The following is a 15,595-nucleotide window of genomic DNA, read 5'->3' as shown; positions in this document are numbered from 1 at the left end:
AGAAAAAATTACAAATTAAGAAAAAAATATGCTAAATCTCATTATTAATTGTGTTCCTTGATTGAAACAATATCTGTAATTTACCACCATTTTGGTGCAATTCATTTTATCTCACTTTGTCATATTTTTTTCATTCCATTCAGGATGCAAATGAACGTTAAGTAAATATGCTGAAAAGCATCTCAGCCTAGGTTAAAATACTGGTAAAAAATAAACCTCCCAAACTTCACCATGCTCCTAATTAAGCATTTTATCATTTTTGGTTCGGTTGGTTTTTTTTCTTTGTTTTTGTTTCCATCTCCCTTTTTCTGCAAATCCTACTTTAATAGGTTCCTCAGCAGATTGTGAAGCCACCTTCCATTAGTCTTTGGAGCAAACAACTTTGCTGTTTTGAAAAATGGATGCTACTTTTAATCAAATTTCTTTTTGCACGAATAGTAATGTATTTTTTGCAGTCTTCTTAAGTACTACAGAATTACACTCAAGAAGTTGAAGCATCTGTCCTAAATTTCTTTAAGAACATTTAGTGCGACGCTGGGCTCTTATACTCTTCTCTTTCTTCAAGCTGTTAATAATAAGTTGAGAACTTATGCATCACCCTTCAGAATCACTTCAGCAATTCTCTGGATTTGTTTCATAAGACATGCATATTTTTAGGTGACATATAGTGCATCAAAGACATGGTATTTTTCAACATTCTTTCTAGTCTTAGATTAAAGGGTTCAAGTGACAATCAAAAGTAGTAAACATGCGTAGACATTTAAAGCCTTGTTTCCTTTCATAACAGGTAATATCAGTGCATTGTTTAGACTCCTCCCTTCAGTTTTAGTCATTATTCACCAAAAGTCTGATTGAGAGGTTTGTTAAAATCTACTTTGAGAAGTAGATAAATATTTTAGTTAATTTTTTTTAACAACTCATATAATATTAGATTACAGATAATCAGTTTGGCATAAAGAAACATTAATCTATTCTAATCACATTGGAGCTTTTATGCCAGTTGTGGACGAGGAGTAGGTGAGGAGGATTTTTGAACTATCACCTTTTTATTTTAGCTGTTTCCATAAATGTTAACTTGTAAAGGAATCTAGTTCAGTACACAAATAATTAGAATGACCATATTGTCTTTTTAAAAAAGAATTACTATAATCCATATGTTGCACTGCTAGAGAATGTTAAAATATTTGACAGAAGCACTTAAAATCAGAAAACAAAATACTACTTAAAATTTTCTTTGCTATAGTATGGTACTCAATTGTACTATAAGAAAATTATAAGTGCTGAATTGAAGTGACAATGTGTAGTCTAATGTAGGGCAGTAAGTCAGTTAAGTCAGACAAAGGGAACAAGCTCTTCTTTTATTCAAAGACCTAATATAGCTGAATAATTTCTCAGTAAACTCTCAGTAGCAGAGTTGACAAGACCCAAGAATATGGTGAGAGAATGTATTTAGACTGTGCATTCAAGCATTGGTAGACCATGCATGTGTTCCTGACGTGTATATGTCAATCAGGGACTCCAAGCAAAATAAGTGATGGCAGCTTCAGCTGGGTGGAGAAACCTCCACCAGTTTGTGAGTTACCAGTGCAATCCCAAGTAGTTCAATGATGTGATGTGCTGGAATCCCAGTAGCAGTGCTAACAGTATTGTAATACCACCATTCTCCTTGATCACAGAGATGCCTCTATCCTGCTAAAAAAGATGATACAGTAATGGTGGATTCTTTAGTTCTTTTCTGTTTGGGTTTCTTTGCCCATGAATGATTAGGAGAAATTGCTTTTAATGTCGATCCGTAGTTCAGTGAATAGGAAAAACATTTAAGAAAAATATTCTCAATTCTCAGCTGAACAAATGAGGAACACAGATTGGATTTCTGCTTCCTTGGGAGCTGCATCAACGCCAACATATAAAAGGTAATGCCTGAGAAAGAACAAGAGGAGTCTGAAAGAGGAAGAGAGAGACAGATCCAAAAAAAAAAAGTTTAGGAGAAGAAAATGTATGCTAAACAGGTATCACTAAGTGATACTACTACTGAGCATAGTAGTGTGTGATTTAAGAAAGCACAGATCACAGATGAGCAATTCAGCACTACCACAGTCTGGGCCAGCAGAAAATGAAAATAACTCATTTATTTCTTGCTGATTCTTAGGCTGTGTAAGTTGACTTTTGTAACTGTATGATCAAAGGTAGTAGCAAAAACTGAAGGCTGTTGGTGTTTGGTCCTTTTTGAAAGATATCAGCAAACAGTGAAGCTACTGCTAAGTATGAGAAGACTTGTAAAAATTCAGCTTTTGTGAGGTGCCTACCACATTTTTTTTTCAATATTTTTTTTCTGAATGGTGTTATTGTTACATTATTGGTTGTGGTGATTGCTAAGGATTTCAATCAGTAATTTCTTTAGGACAAGGATTATAGTACTTCTTTCAGTTAACCTGTCCACACAAAGCATAGTCTTAATGTCTTCTATGAAAAGAAAAAAACATGCCCTTGTCAATGTTTTGCATAGGTGGGGATCCTGCTCTCCAGTTTTTGATTTGAAGGTTTAGAAATCCCTATACCTTGGTGAATTAATCCACTTCAAATAAAGTTGTGGCCGTTTCCACCTGGAATAAGTATTTCACCACATGGACCAATTTCTTTTGTTTAAATAAAAGTCCTTTTATCTGTATTGATATCTAGAGTAAATTTATTTTGAAAAAGGAGACAAAAATGTCCCACAAAAACACCAAAGAAAATTTTTTCCCATTCCCGTTAATTCAATGCAAAAACTCACATCCTTTTGTTTATGAAGAGAATTAATTATGATTAATGATGAAAAGTTAAAAATTCTCTCCTTAGTTTCCTATTTCCTATTTATTCATGCAGTTCATTAAATCCCATGTGTTCCATCAAATTTCAGGCTCTGCTAAGCATGGATTTTGAAGGACTGTAAAATGTGATTAGCGAAAGAGTTTAAATAATAGTTAAAATAGCTAAGACATACAGAGAGACCACATGCACTTCCATCATTTGTTTTGTAGTAAATTTAATGGTTGATTTTACCTCAAGGCATTGCTCCTGCCAGAGATTATGCCTTATGGCAAAGAGTTATGCTGTATTAATGGGGTTGCAAAAACTGTTGATCATTCTATAAAAGAATTACAATATCTCATGTCTGACTCTTGGTAAAACCACACTGTGCAACACCAGAATTCTGTTCCAAGCACAAGAATATCTTGAATTCCTTTTGGTTTTGTTCTTTTTCTTTATATCTGGGTATGATAGCAGAAATTAATAGCAGTAATTAACATACTTATGGACATACTCTGACAAGCCTTGAAAAACACATGGAAATGGTCTCTACCTTAGTGTCTCTGCTGACCTGAATGAACAAATGTAAAAATAACCTGTTTGAGCATTTGTCACAGCCATTTACTAAATATTTTTATGCCTATATTCATAACACATTATTATCTCTATCTGCACCTATTGAAAATAATTCCCAGTATATCAACATAAATAGATAATAGATCCCAGTAGTCATTACATAAAGGTATATTAGGAATTCTTGTGATGGCCAGACAAATAATTATTTTGTCATTCCACTATAGTTCAAGCTGAAATTACAACTTTGTAAATTAATCAACATGAAAACCTAAGAGCTGAAAATTTTAAAAGAATTTATAAAGGAACACAAGATATTCTGACAATTGGTAAAAAGTTTCTTTCCATTTTTGTTTCCAAAGCCATTTTCTAAGAATCAAATAATAGAATATGCTAAGTTGGAAAAAACCCAGTAGGATCATCAGGTCCAACTCCTGACCCTTCACAACACATCCCCAAGAGTCACACTATGTGCATGAGAGCATTGTCCAAATGACCCTTGTGCTCTGTCAGGTTTGGTGCTGTGACCACTGCCTTGAGGAGCCTGTTCTAGTGTCTCTGGGTGAAGAACCTGTTCTTGATACCCAACCTAAACCTCCCCCAACTCGTCTTAAGGCCATCCATTCCTTTGAGTCCTCTCACTAGTCACAAGGGTGTAGATATAAGTGCCTGTCCCTCCTCTTCCCCTCACAAGGAAGCTGTAACTGCAGTGAGGTCCCCCCTCAGTGTCCTCCAGGCTGAACAGACCAAGTGACCTCAGCCACTCCTCATATGGCTTCACCTCAAGGCCCTTCGCCATCTTCATGATCTCCTCTTTGAACACCCTCTAATTGTTCTAAATCCTTCTTATATTGTGGCACCCAACACTGCCCACAGCACTTGAGGTGAGGCTGCCCCAGCTCAGAGCAGAGCAGGACAATGCCTCCCTTGCCCGGCTGTGATGCTGGGCCTGATGCACCCCAGGACACAGGTGGCACTCCTGGCTTCCAGGGCACTGCTGAACCATGGTCAACTTGCCACTGACCAGGTCTCCCAGATCCCTTTCCATGGCACTGCTCTCCATCATCTCATTCCCCAGGCTGTTCACACAAGTCTCTTCTGGGATTTGTGCATATTTAATACTCACAGGCTAGTTCAGGGGACAGAGATATCTGCATAATGGATAGAGTGAGATGTATCTAATGGATAACATTAGAGATCCTGTTTCACCACTTTGTGCAAAGATATTACAAAAGCCTGGATTGGATCCAAGTGAATACCCCAGAGCTGTAAACAGGAAGCCAAATGTCATGCAGATCTTAGCATTATAACCAAAATACTTTCCAGTTTCTTTCAAACTTGATAAATTTGAAACATCAAGACTAGGAAACATTTTTTAATTGAAAATGATAAGACAGATTTTATTGGTACAATTGTTAGAGACATAAAAATAACCCAAGCCATTTTTATTCTGATCATCACTATTATTTAAGTATTTTTAAAGATTTCCTCATAGCATTTACTCCCACATCTTTTATCTCCCCTCCTCACCTCATCAAGGTCAAAAAACACAAAATCCTCCTCTTTCATTTTGTGAAAGTCTTACTAGTGAGAATTAATAAAAAAGGATTATCTCAATAATGGAAACTGAATATTTTATTTAAATTTCTACCTTACTTTCAAGGTTCTCTTTTTCTTTTCTTTCCAAATATTTCCCTAGTCAGAAATAAAAGTTTTATGATTAAAAAAGTTTAGTATTTGTCCAGGGCAGTTATTTCTTGCAGTAGTCAGGAGAGGCATAACCCAGACCCAGAAGTCGCCCTGTATCACCTCACACCGTAGACACGGGGTCCGTGGGCAGAAGGGGGTCCTTCCCAGTCAGGGTAACATTGGGTCTCACACGGTTTGTGTGTGAACTGATCATTGATCTTGCACACCGTATTAATATCAATATTAATATTGATACTGTTTGTTTCTTACCTCATTGCTCTTTCCAGGAAATTGTTCTTATCTCAACCGTTGATCTTTGCCTCCAGTTCTCCTCCCCACTCTGCTGCAGAGGGAAGGGTTGTGAGGAGGCAGAATAAGCCACAGGTGTATTGTTTAGCGGGAACACTAAATTGGGGAATGCCATTCTTAAAAACCACAACAGCGTGGTAGTGCAAATTCTTTTCTCACACATAAAAACACATTAGACTTAAAGCTGATGGTAATTTTTTTTCTCATTTTGTTTATGCTTCTTTCATCCCATGGTATTCTGCAGAATGGTTATGTTACTAAATACCTGGCATAACAAAGGGGATTTCCAGGGAAATTAATTGCATCCTTGGGTCGCAGAACCAGATACTGCTGGTAGATTCTTTCTCACTCTTTCTCTTCTCTCTTTTATAACAGTCATGTCCTGTCATAGGAAAGTTATTATTTGCTGTGGCATTTCTTTCAGACAGGTAATTTAGGAATGTACAAGCAGCAATATGTAAAAGCCTGGGAAGGAGGTGGATTTTGTGCATCTCTAGCAGATTTTAAATGGAAAATGTATCAGATAATTTGTGTATCTGATAGTTTTTAAGATACCGTTCTTCCATTTCAGTTTCAGATTACAGTAGTCATTGGATGTGAATCCCAAATCCTTTTTCAGCCTGCACTCAGTCTTGGCTTATGTACTTACTTTCAACTTTAACATAAAAATTCTCCAGTAACTTATATGACACAGAAAAATATATTTTGCAACATCCATTTCTCTGTGTTGAGGCCTTGACAGTAAAGAAATCGCAAGAGAGATATAAACTAGAATTCTGTATTGCTGTAGAAAAAGCTGGAATTCTAAGATACAGTATTAGGAAATAATTTAAGAAATAATTCTGTTCTTTGTAAACACACTTTGTGACACAGTGCACCCTGTTAATATCAAATATTATGAAGCATTCCATTGTTGGCAGTTAAAATTTTTCCGTTTTTTTTAAATTGCATAATAAATTAACACTGAAGTGTTACTTCTTTTCCTCTCAAAATTTTGTGCATCCCTAAGCTTTAAATTAAAATATTTGTGGCAGCAGCTCTACCAATGACTTATCCATATCATGCATTACCACTACCTTTTGCTACCTTACTGGAGTCAGTGAGAGCATATTGAAAAAATAGCTGAGGTTTCTGTGTCTGGTGTGCCAAAGGGGAAGAGCCAACCCTATGTAAAAATAAATCAGAGAGAATTCTAGACCTCAGTGCATTTATTTTGGGTAGAAAGTAGTTTTAGAAAGTAAGTCTGAAAAAGGAGTTACAGTCTTCAAGATTTGCATCTCTGCTCTGGGAATGGATGACTGACTATAACTTCAGCTATAAAATCCACACAGCAGAATATTACCAGTCCAAGAACTGCAGACACTAGTTGTGGTGGTCAGTGTCGCCCTGTGCACAGGCTTGGAGGTCTTTATCAATTACAACTTCTTATTCACTTCTGTCAGTGCTGTACTTGGTACATACTCTTCATTCTGTAATATAATTTGCCTTGCTGGGAAGCTGCAGCTTTTCTTTGCTGATTTATCTCTGCTCATAAAAAAGATAAAGCACAAGTGAAACACTGTTTAATTTTAATTATATTGGATACTAATTTCCTTCAGAAGCTTAAAAAAAATCACTAATATATAGTATTATATAGGTTAGCAAATACATTAATAGTATGGTCTAACATTTAAACATTGTGAAACCTATTGTGAACAAGAGGTCAAATCTTATCTGTATGAGTGATTATCAAGTGTATACATGCAGCAACTGTCTTCCTTGGGGAGTGATAAAAATAGGGACACTGCCAAGCAGGTTGAAAGAATGAAGCCAGTCTGCTAAAAAATATTAATGCAGAGGCTCATAGGATGTGTCTTGTTTCCAGTTTCCCAGACTGTCAAACATACAGGAAAACTTCAGGTAGAAGTTTGTGGAAGTCCAAGCTGTTTCTTACTTCTCTTGAATATTAGAAAAAGCCTTAATGTTTCATTTAGGCTATCATTATTACCTAAAATTGTTTCATGGAAAGACTAACCAGTTTCTTTCTTGACTGTGCTGTGTATTTTGAATATGATAAAATTTCTCCATTCTGTTTTTAAAAGAACGTGATGAAATAGTCTCCAGTATACCTTTTTCTTAAATTTTCTTTCACTAGTTGGCTCTCCTTGTTTCGTTTCTAATACAGCATATTTGCTTCTAAGAACTGAATCTGATTGAGGTTGTAAGGGTTGGTAGTACGACTGTCACACAAAATCAAATTTAAAAATAACTATTCAAATATCAAGTAAAAGACATTGGAAAACATATATGTTTTAGTCTCATATTTCAGTCAGGAGCAGGTGCACAGATTGTGAGAGTTAGGCTTATTTATTAAGGTACTTAATGTGATGTTTAAATTATCGGCATATATTTTATGTGATTTCATACTGTGTTTATGATCCTTTGGATTGGTTGTTTGGGTCATTTGGATGACTATCCCAAGTAGTAGGCCAACGTGTTTTTTTAGGAAATCCAGACTAATGGAGTAGGTGTTACCTTTCATACTGGGGAATAATAACCACCTGCCACTGAAATAAAAATTCATATAAATCACATCTCAATATGAAAATCTGTTTTGTCATTACTGCTGCATGTCTGTGAAGCCCAACAGGACAGAAAATACTAACATTTTGTCTTTAAATGTTCAAAACCATAAAATAAATGAAGTGTGAGTATTGATTGTCTTTGCCTTTCATTATCTACACAGGGGCTATTAAGAATGCTTTTTTATCTTCTTTTCACGCCTTATTTTCTCATACTGTCTAATGAAGGGCTTCACTTAAAACATTCTACAGGCTTGAAAGTACATTTCTATGATACTAAAAAGCTATCGTTATGCATTAAAGGTTTTTACTGCTGTTTTTATTGATGTGCTGCACTGTATAGAGTAATAAAATTTTGTAATGTGGGAATTACTAGTTTAATTAATTTTTACTTTTAAATTATATTTTGACCTCTTTAAAAACAACCTAGAATCCTGATTTCAAAATAGCAGATACCTATGGATTTCAGATTGTCATGCTGATATCAATATCAATGTCAATAATTTAAAACTATGGAATTGCCATATATTTTTCCCCTCGTAAAAGATCCAACTGTTTCAATAAGCAGATCTTTGGACTCCAAATTACAGTGTTTCTTCCACACTGACGAAACTGGATCTTTGTGCTTCTTTGTTGAAATTCAAGTATTCTGGTGAATGAAAATTGATTTTGTGGCAGCAGTCTTGTGGCAAGGAAAAGAAAAAAAAAATCATGGAAAAAACAACTGAAAAATACTTTAGGCTGGTTAGCATTTTTCTGCATGTACTGAAATATTTGGTGAAAACTTACATCTTGCAACATTCTAGCCACAGGAGGTGATAGAACTAATCTTTGCCGACTAATTTGAAGCAATCTATAGACTAAACTCTTGATGTATGTTCTGTAGTTTTTGGTATACTTTAAGCACTTATTTGAAATTGCCTTCAGTGCTGGATTCTAAAATCTGTTACTAGTTACCTTTAGGTTATCACAAGATTTTTCAGAATGTAATCCGAAGGACTCAAGATTTTGGAGCAAACTTCAGCTACATGAAAATCCTCTAAACTGATCTAAAAAAGAAAAATGAGAGGCACTTGAATTTATAAATTAAATAATATTCTTCTGTTTAGATTCTTTTTTCCCCTCCGCTCAGAGAACAAGTAATATATAAGCAGGTCTTCTCTGTAAGTTAAAAAACCCAAACTCTGCACTGTTAATTACAAAGGAGAATCTCTATGCAGCCCAGCAAAGACTGACTTCTTAAGTTGAGCTGTGGGATTTTCTGACACTTACATCTCCTGGACATTATAACATCCCTGTCTGTGCACCTTCCTGGGAGGATGATGAGTAAATCTTTGGTATTTCTCAGCCTTACCTGGAGCAATGCCATTTAACTTGAATGGAGCTAGTTTTAAGCATGAGGATTTTAGGCTGTTGAAGTCAGAGCACGAATCAGGGTCCCAGAAAGTCAAGTGAGTTAGTTATCCAGGTCCTGGACGGAAGTCTCAAGTGCCTTTAAGGTTACAAAGAAAAAAAGAGAATGAGTTGCTAATTCAATTACACCTGAAAGATTTATTTGTATATAGGATTTCTAACTTTAATGAAAGTGAGGTTGACATAAGTTTGGGGGTTTTTTTGCCAGATTTTCTTTACAATAATTGTATGTTTTACTTGCACAGTTGTCATTGAATTCTTCAAGATACCTAATGTGTACACATATGCATCATGGCTACATTTTTTGAGAATAAATTCAAAGTTTTTGTTGCCACAACTGATCTTCAAAGCTCTGTGTCTGTAGAAAGCAAGCTTTATGCATGCTCAGGTATCATATAATAATAATTAAATTTTAGTCTCGCTGATTCTGATGTTAATGGAACTATAGTTACTTTCTTAGGTAGATTTTTGTTTCTAAGAAGCATGCAATGGGTAGATGCAAGTGTCCAAGATCTTGAGGTAAACTTCACTATAGCCAGGTCCTTCCTGACAGATTCACACCCAAGTTGACAGATTTATTAAAGACAGAAGTCTCTCACATTAATTAACTCCCCGAAGAGTTTGTCTTCTCAAGTTGTATCAACATTTCTATTGCAGTGGAACTTGAACACAGTAAATCATTAGCCTCTTCAAGTCAAGTGATGTACTACCTCAGTCATCTCTCATGCTGAACAAACTGATTTACTTATCATGCCCTTATGTCTAAATTGTATTTTCTAGCTCTCTCATGATTATTGATTCTCTCCTGGATTCTTCCATTCTTGTGTAAATTTTCTTGAGAATTTAGCATTTTTAAATTAATATCAGCAATGTCTAAAAATACTTGGAAAATACTGAAAATATAAATATTAATAACTACATAGAATCAATTATATTTATGGTATTTTATAAATGTAGTAAAAATGTAATATGCAGAAATACTCTAGTTCTTTTTATTCAAGAAATTAAGGCAAATAAAGAACAGAATGCAACTTATAAAATATAAGAAAGGCATGTGGGAATAATATAGCTTAACTGAATCAGTATATAATGCATAGCAAGTTGAAGCAAGACCTTTAGAACTGTGAAATTTTACAAAGTTTTAAAGTTTACAGCTGGAGCTGCAAAGTGGCATTTTGGTATTTACTAGTAAGATTATTGCATCATTGAAAGCAAGGCTCTTATGAAACAGACAAGAAAGTAATTATTAAGCTACTCCTTAAGCTGCCTGGACAAATATTTCACCTTTGGTAAGAAAAATATCAAATATATAAACTTTTTGTTACTATTATTACAATTATCTTTAAAAATTCTAGTGATAAGAATCTTTTAAACTGTGTTGAGTTACTGAAATTTTTTTCTTAAGATGAAAAATTTAAAAATAAATAATATTTTGGTTTGGAAACACAAGTTCCCAACACCCTAAAACGTAAGAACAATGAGGAGTTAATGTTTCCGCTTTGTAAAAAATATCTAGATAGGGAGAAAAAGAAAGAAAAACCTGTAAGTTAACACAGGCACCCTGGAAACAGGCTTATATGTAATAATCAAAGTTTTATTCTCTATGTGATGGTAAGAGTCTAAGATCACCTAGACTATTGTACTTACTTCACCGTGTAGAATGTTTAAATTCGATGCTGGACAGGGTCCAGCATTTGTGCTGATAGGGCATTTGTGTGCATGGGTTATACATGTACATCTGTATACAAGACTGCTTTGTTGGGAGTGTCTGACACTGACAAAATGTCAGCTACACCCTATGTAGATCAGTCTCCTAGGATGAAATTCCTTTCTGTGAGGTTGTTGAAGAACAGGAACAGGTTGTCTAGAGCAGTTGTCCAGTCTCTGGAAGGGGCTTTGAGTTTCCTGGTCAAGTGGAAAGTATCCCTGCCCATGGTAGTGGGATTGGGATTGGATGGTCTTTAGGGTCCCTTCCAACCCTAACCATCCTGTGATGCCATGAATCTGTACTGTTCAATCGGATTAGTTAAATTTCAAATCAAGTTCTTCATAAACTCACACACTGGCAGTGTACTGTATGCTGAGTAATAATGATTTTTTCTACACATTACTCCATGCTACCACTATGTATGCAAAAATTATATCCCCACGTAGCTGTGCATTCAATGTCACAAAATGATGCAGCTCTGTTTAGGGCTGGTGGCTGGCTGTTCCTAAGTCAGGGAGGTTGAGTTGATCAGAAGCCCTAGCCCAGATGAAAGCTCACATATATTGCTTCCTCTACCCAAATAATTGGTTTTACTGACTATTGGATTACCATGTTGATATGCCGTCAGTAAGTTGCCAATAGGCTGGAAACTAGCACAACAGACCCTACAATGACACGAGGGGTTGAAATTTCCAGAAGAATGGAATTTAGTTGGTAGAGTTCAAGTAACATTCTGTTTTTGGTGGAGAAATTCTCCCTTTTTAATACTTTCATTTAAGCTGATGAGATTAGTAGGAAATATTAAATTCAAAAATTATTAAGATAACCTCCTACTAACCAATTATACTTCTATTTATGTTTGGAGAGTGGAGAGACAAAAATCTCAAAATTTTTCTTTCCCTAATAACAATTTGCCAGCAGCAAATTATTGCAGCTTAAGTGTTTTCATATTTACCTCCAGGTTATAATTCTGGTTTTCCTTCCAGTATGCTATTGATGAAATGATAGAGAAAGACAACATTAGACAAAGAGCTGGAAAAAGATAGGGGTGGAAAGGGTGGGTGGAAAGGAAAGAAAAAAATATATTCAGCTACTACTGTATATAGTCCTAAAGAGAAAATCTGGCATGTTAAGAAGATAAAGGAGATTCAGAAAGATAAGGAAACACAAAATCCTGAGAACTCAAAGTAGATTAAGGTTGGATTTTGGACGTGACTAGCATGATAACGTGTACAACAGTACAAGTTATTAAAGTCAAGAAAGGAACAGGCAAATAGAAGTATATGATTGGACACTGAGGTAGATTTGAGCACCCTTCAGAGTACTAGTGGAGGAGGCTAAAATAATCTGTGCTTGAAAGGAAGTTTTTAGTTACTGAAGTAGCTGGTATAACAGACTAAGGTAGTATTCTCAATATAGTATTCTCAATACTGTAATATACAGTATTATTATAATTAAAAATAATTAGAAATCTAAGATGAAAGCTCTATCTGAAATAACATTAACTCTTCCAGCTAAATGTGACTTATGGTATTTCTCTGTATGTGAAATGTAGGCACAGCCACTAGCCTGACTTCAGGAACTAATATAAACTATATAATAAGTCTGCTCAGAAAATCATTGTGGCACAGCTTAAACTGGTTGAAATCTAAGAAATCCCTGAGGAAGGGCTTTTTCAGAAATGCTCTGGTATCTTTCAGAGTTGTCGTTGTGGGAAATATCAGAGAAGCAAACATGAAAAATGCAAACTGTAAATGTGAAGGAATCGTCTTTTCTGCAGTGAACTACTTGGCAGTATGAGCTGTGAATGAGTAGAAATCTCTGCGTCTGTCCCATCTACCATCTCCCGAGGGACAGAGCAGTCACTACTCATGACTGCCTCCTGTGAGCACCCCACACTTCACCATGTCAGAGCATTTTACAGCATTTTCACTTTCCCTTAGTGTATTTCCAAGCAAAAAGTGTATCTCTTGGGATAAAAACATGCACTTTAGTAAATGAGGAGTATAGCTGGGAAATAATAATGAGCAGGAAGAAGAGGGTCTGAAATTTTAAAAGAACTCAGAAAAAAACTTGATTTAACATTTTGTGAAACCATTCAGAGATAGAACACAAGTAAAAAACACACATTTTTTTCACCTAATACTGAACTAGATAGAAAAGACAGAGTCAACATGATTGCTTGTAGTTTTGGCATTACTTAAAATAATGCTTGATGTAATTTTTTTCTTCCCTCAGTCTCCACCCCAGTGCCAGAAGCAGAAAAATTTTATAAGTGAGGGTTATCACATTATTTCAGAGTAAGGTCCATCATATAAGAAACTTTCTTATATTTTTTACTTAAAAAAATAATTCAGCAATTCGTGCTGTACCTACCTGTATCTGCCACAGCAATATCTTGATGAGTGCTCCCTGAATTTTTGCACATTCTTAATTTCTTTATTTATATTAAAACTCATTTAATTTCACCCAAAAGCTGTTTCCAAAATGCTTGCATTACACAGAAGAAACACTTTATCAATGGATGATCTATTAACTAGAAATTAGATAAACCATCCTTATGGTGTAAGAATATAATCTGTCAGAGTAATAAGTAACAATCCAAAGAAAAACATTAAGTGTAACTACTGTTTAAAGATCCAGTAGCAGGAGTCCCTTTCAAACACTACCAATAGTTCTGGTCCTTTATCCAGAATTATTTTGCTTCTCTTGTTTTCCACTCTCCAGAAATAGGAATCCAAATAATTCATGGATTAATTCTGTAGACAAGATTATGGTCATGTGAAACAGCAACTGACTTTTTAGAACAAGAAATCACAGTTAGGAAGTCACTGTATTTCTGAATCATAAAACATTTTGCTGGCAATGATTAAGAAACTAATTTACTGTATATAAGAAATCTTGTTTTCATTATTTTCTAACGATGACTTGAATCCTTCACTTGTGCTCCAACAAATCATGCAAGTTATCTGATTCCATTGTTAAAAAATTAGTGGTTTCCTACCTGTGATCAATTTAATAAGATATTTAGTTTTCAAGCCCACTGCTCTTAGACTCTTTATTGCATCTTGTTCATGTCATAAATTAAAGCTGCATATCAGTTGTGGGTAGAGACAGGATCCTTGCAGCTGAAATGTATATATGTGCATACCATCCTAGAAGTGCCATTCAATTTTAATGCAATGAGTGGGATATTTTCTGTTCAGTGGAAGAGCATTCAATTTAATGCAGTCATTTGACAAATCAATTCTGAAATTTATTTTCATCTGTTTGTAAAGCTGGAGATGTCAGACTGTAGATACATGCTGGTCTGTTAACTGGTTAATAGCTTAATAGTAGATTTCCTGGTGAATGCTGCTGTTTCTGGAGGTGCCATCTCATTTTCTCTGTGGCACAAAATTAAAATCAAGCCTCAAGATTCTTGATTACACTGAAAGTACGTTCATGTATAAGTAGTCCCTTTGAAATGAATAGGTCTTGTTTAATGAGTAAGTTAACAGACTGCCCCTCAAGATTCCTAGCTGTGATAGGTAAAAAATAAAATCACAGCACAAGAAATAAATCCTTCAGAATTCAAATAATAACTCTTAATTCCAATTCCAGTGCTTATCATGTCCTCAGTAATTTTTCACGTTGCTCTATGGTAAGATATTTCTGATTTCTCAGCTGGGAAGACACTTAAACACCTCAGCAAAATGTGATTTCTTCACCCTGAGAATTTCTTTATTTACTCAGACCAGATGTTAAGCTCAGCAGCAGTCTGTTTCCAGTACTGCTAAGGGAAAGTGAGGATTCTTGTACAAAATGAGCAACCTTTCGGTAAATGCTCTTGGATTCTAGAACTGGCAGTTTAAAGATCAGAGCTGAATGTCACTTGTACGTTTAATAAACTTCTAAAAGTCATATGCATAGTCAAAATAATAAGATGTCTGTGTCTGGTCATCATTCATAAGCAGGCATCTTATTACTTAAACAGTAAAGTCCTTACACTTTTGTGGAAAATATGAATGTGATTTGCTTTTGAGGATATCTGCTGTGGTTTTATTTTTGGTTTTTTTTCTCCTAAAAGAGAGAGAGAGAAAGAGAGAGAAAGAGAGAGAGAAAGAGAGAGAGAGAGAGAGAGAGAGAGAGAGAGAGAGAGAGAGAGAGAGAGAAAGAAAGGAAAGAAAGGAAAGAAAGGAAAGAAAGGAAAGAAAGAAAGAAAGGAAAGAAAAGAAAGGAAAGAAAAGGAAAGAAAAGGAAGGAAAGAAAGAAAAGAAAAGAAAAGAAAAGAAAAGAAAAGAAAAGAAAAGAAAAGAAAAGAAAAGAAAAGAAAAGAAAAGAAAAGAAAAGAAAAGAAAAGAAAAGAAAAGAAAAGAAAAGAAAAGAAAAGAAAAGAAAAGAAAAGAAAAGAAAAGAAAAGAAAAGAAAAGAAAGAGAAAGAAAGAAAGAAAGAAAGAAAGAAAGAAAGAAAGAAAGAAAGAAAGAAAGAAAGAAAGAAAGAAAGAAAGAAAGAAAGAAAGAAAGAAAGAAAGAAAGAAAGAAAGAAAGAAAGAAAGAAAGAAAGAAAGAA

The 15,595-nt window shown here is 34.9% G+C and overlaps 1 protein-coding gene and 1 long non-coding RNA gene across 3 annotated transcripts in view; one reads left to right on the top strand and one right to left on the bottom strand.

Moving 5' to 3' along the window:
* The window catches only part of LINGO2 (leucine rich repeat and Ig domain containing 2), a 487,296-nt gene that overhangs the window by 236,581 nt on the left and 235,120 nt on the right, over positions 1-15,595 (top strand). The gene's annotated exons all lie outside the window — the stretch shown is intronic.
* On the bottom strand, positions 4,776-13,918 carry LOC111941197 (uncharacterized). The gene is made up of 4 exons (XR_002869896.2): positions 13,420-13,918; positions 9,277-9,414; positions 8,880-8,971; positions 4,776-6,885 (listed from the first exon to the last, which is right to left on the bottom strand). It is a non-coding gene; the product is annotated as an uncharacterized LOC111941197 (long non-coding RNA).

Source organism: Cyanistes caeruleus, chromosome Z (assembly GCF_971803275.1).
Source record: "Cyanistes caeruleus chromosome Z, bCyaCae1.hap1.1, whole genome shotgun sequence".
NCBI classification, from domain to species: Eukaryota; Metazoa; Chordata; class Aves; order Passeriformes; family Paridae; genus Cyanistes; species Cyanistes caeruleus.
The sequence above is the reverse complement of the archived record's forward strand: the minus strand, read 5'-3'. Positions and strand labels throughout refer to the sequence as shown.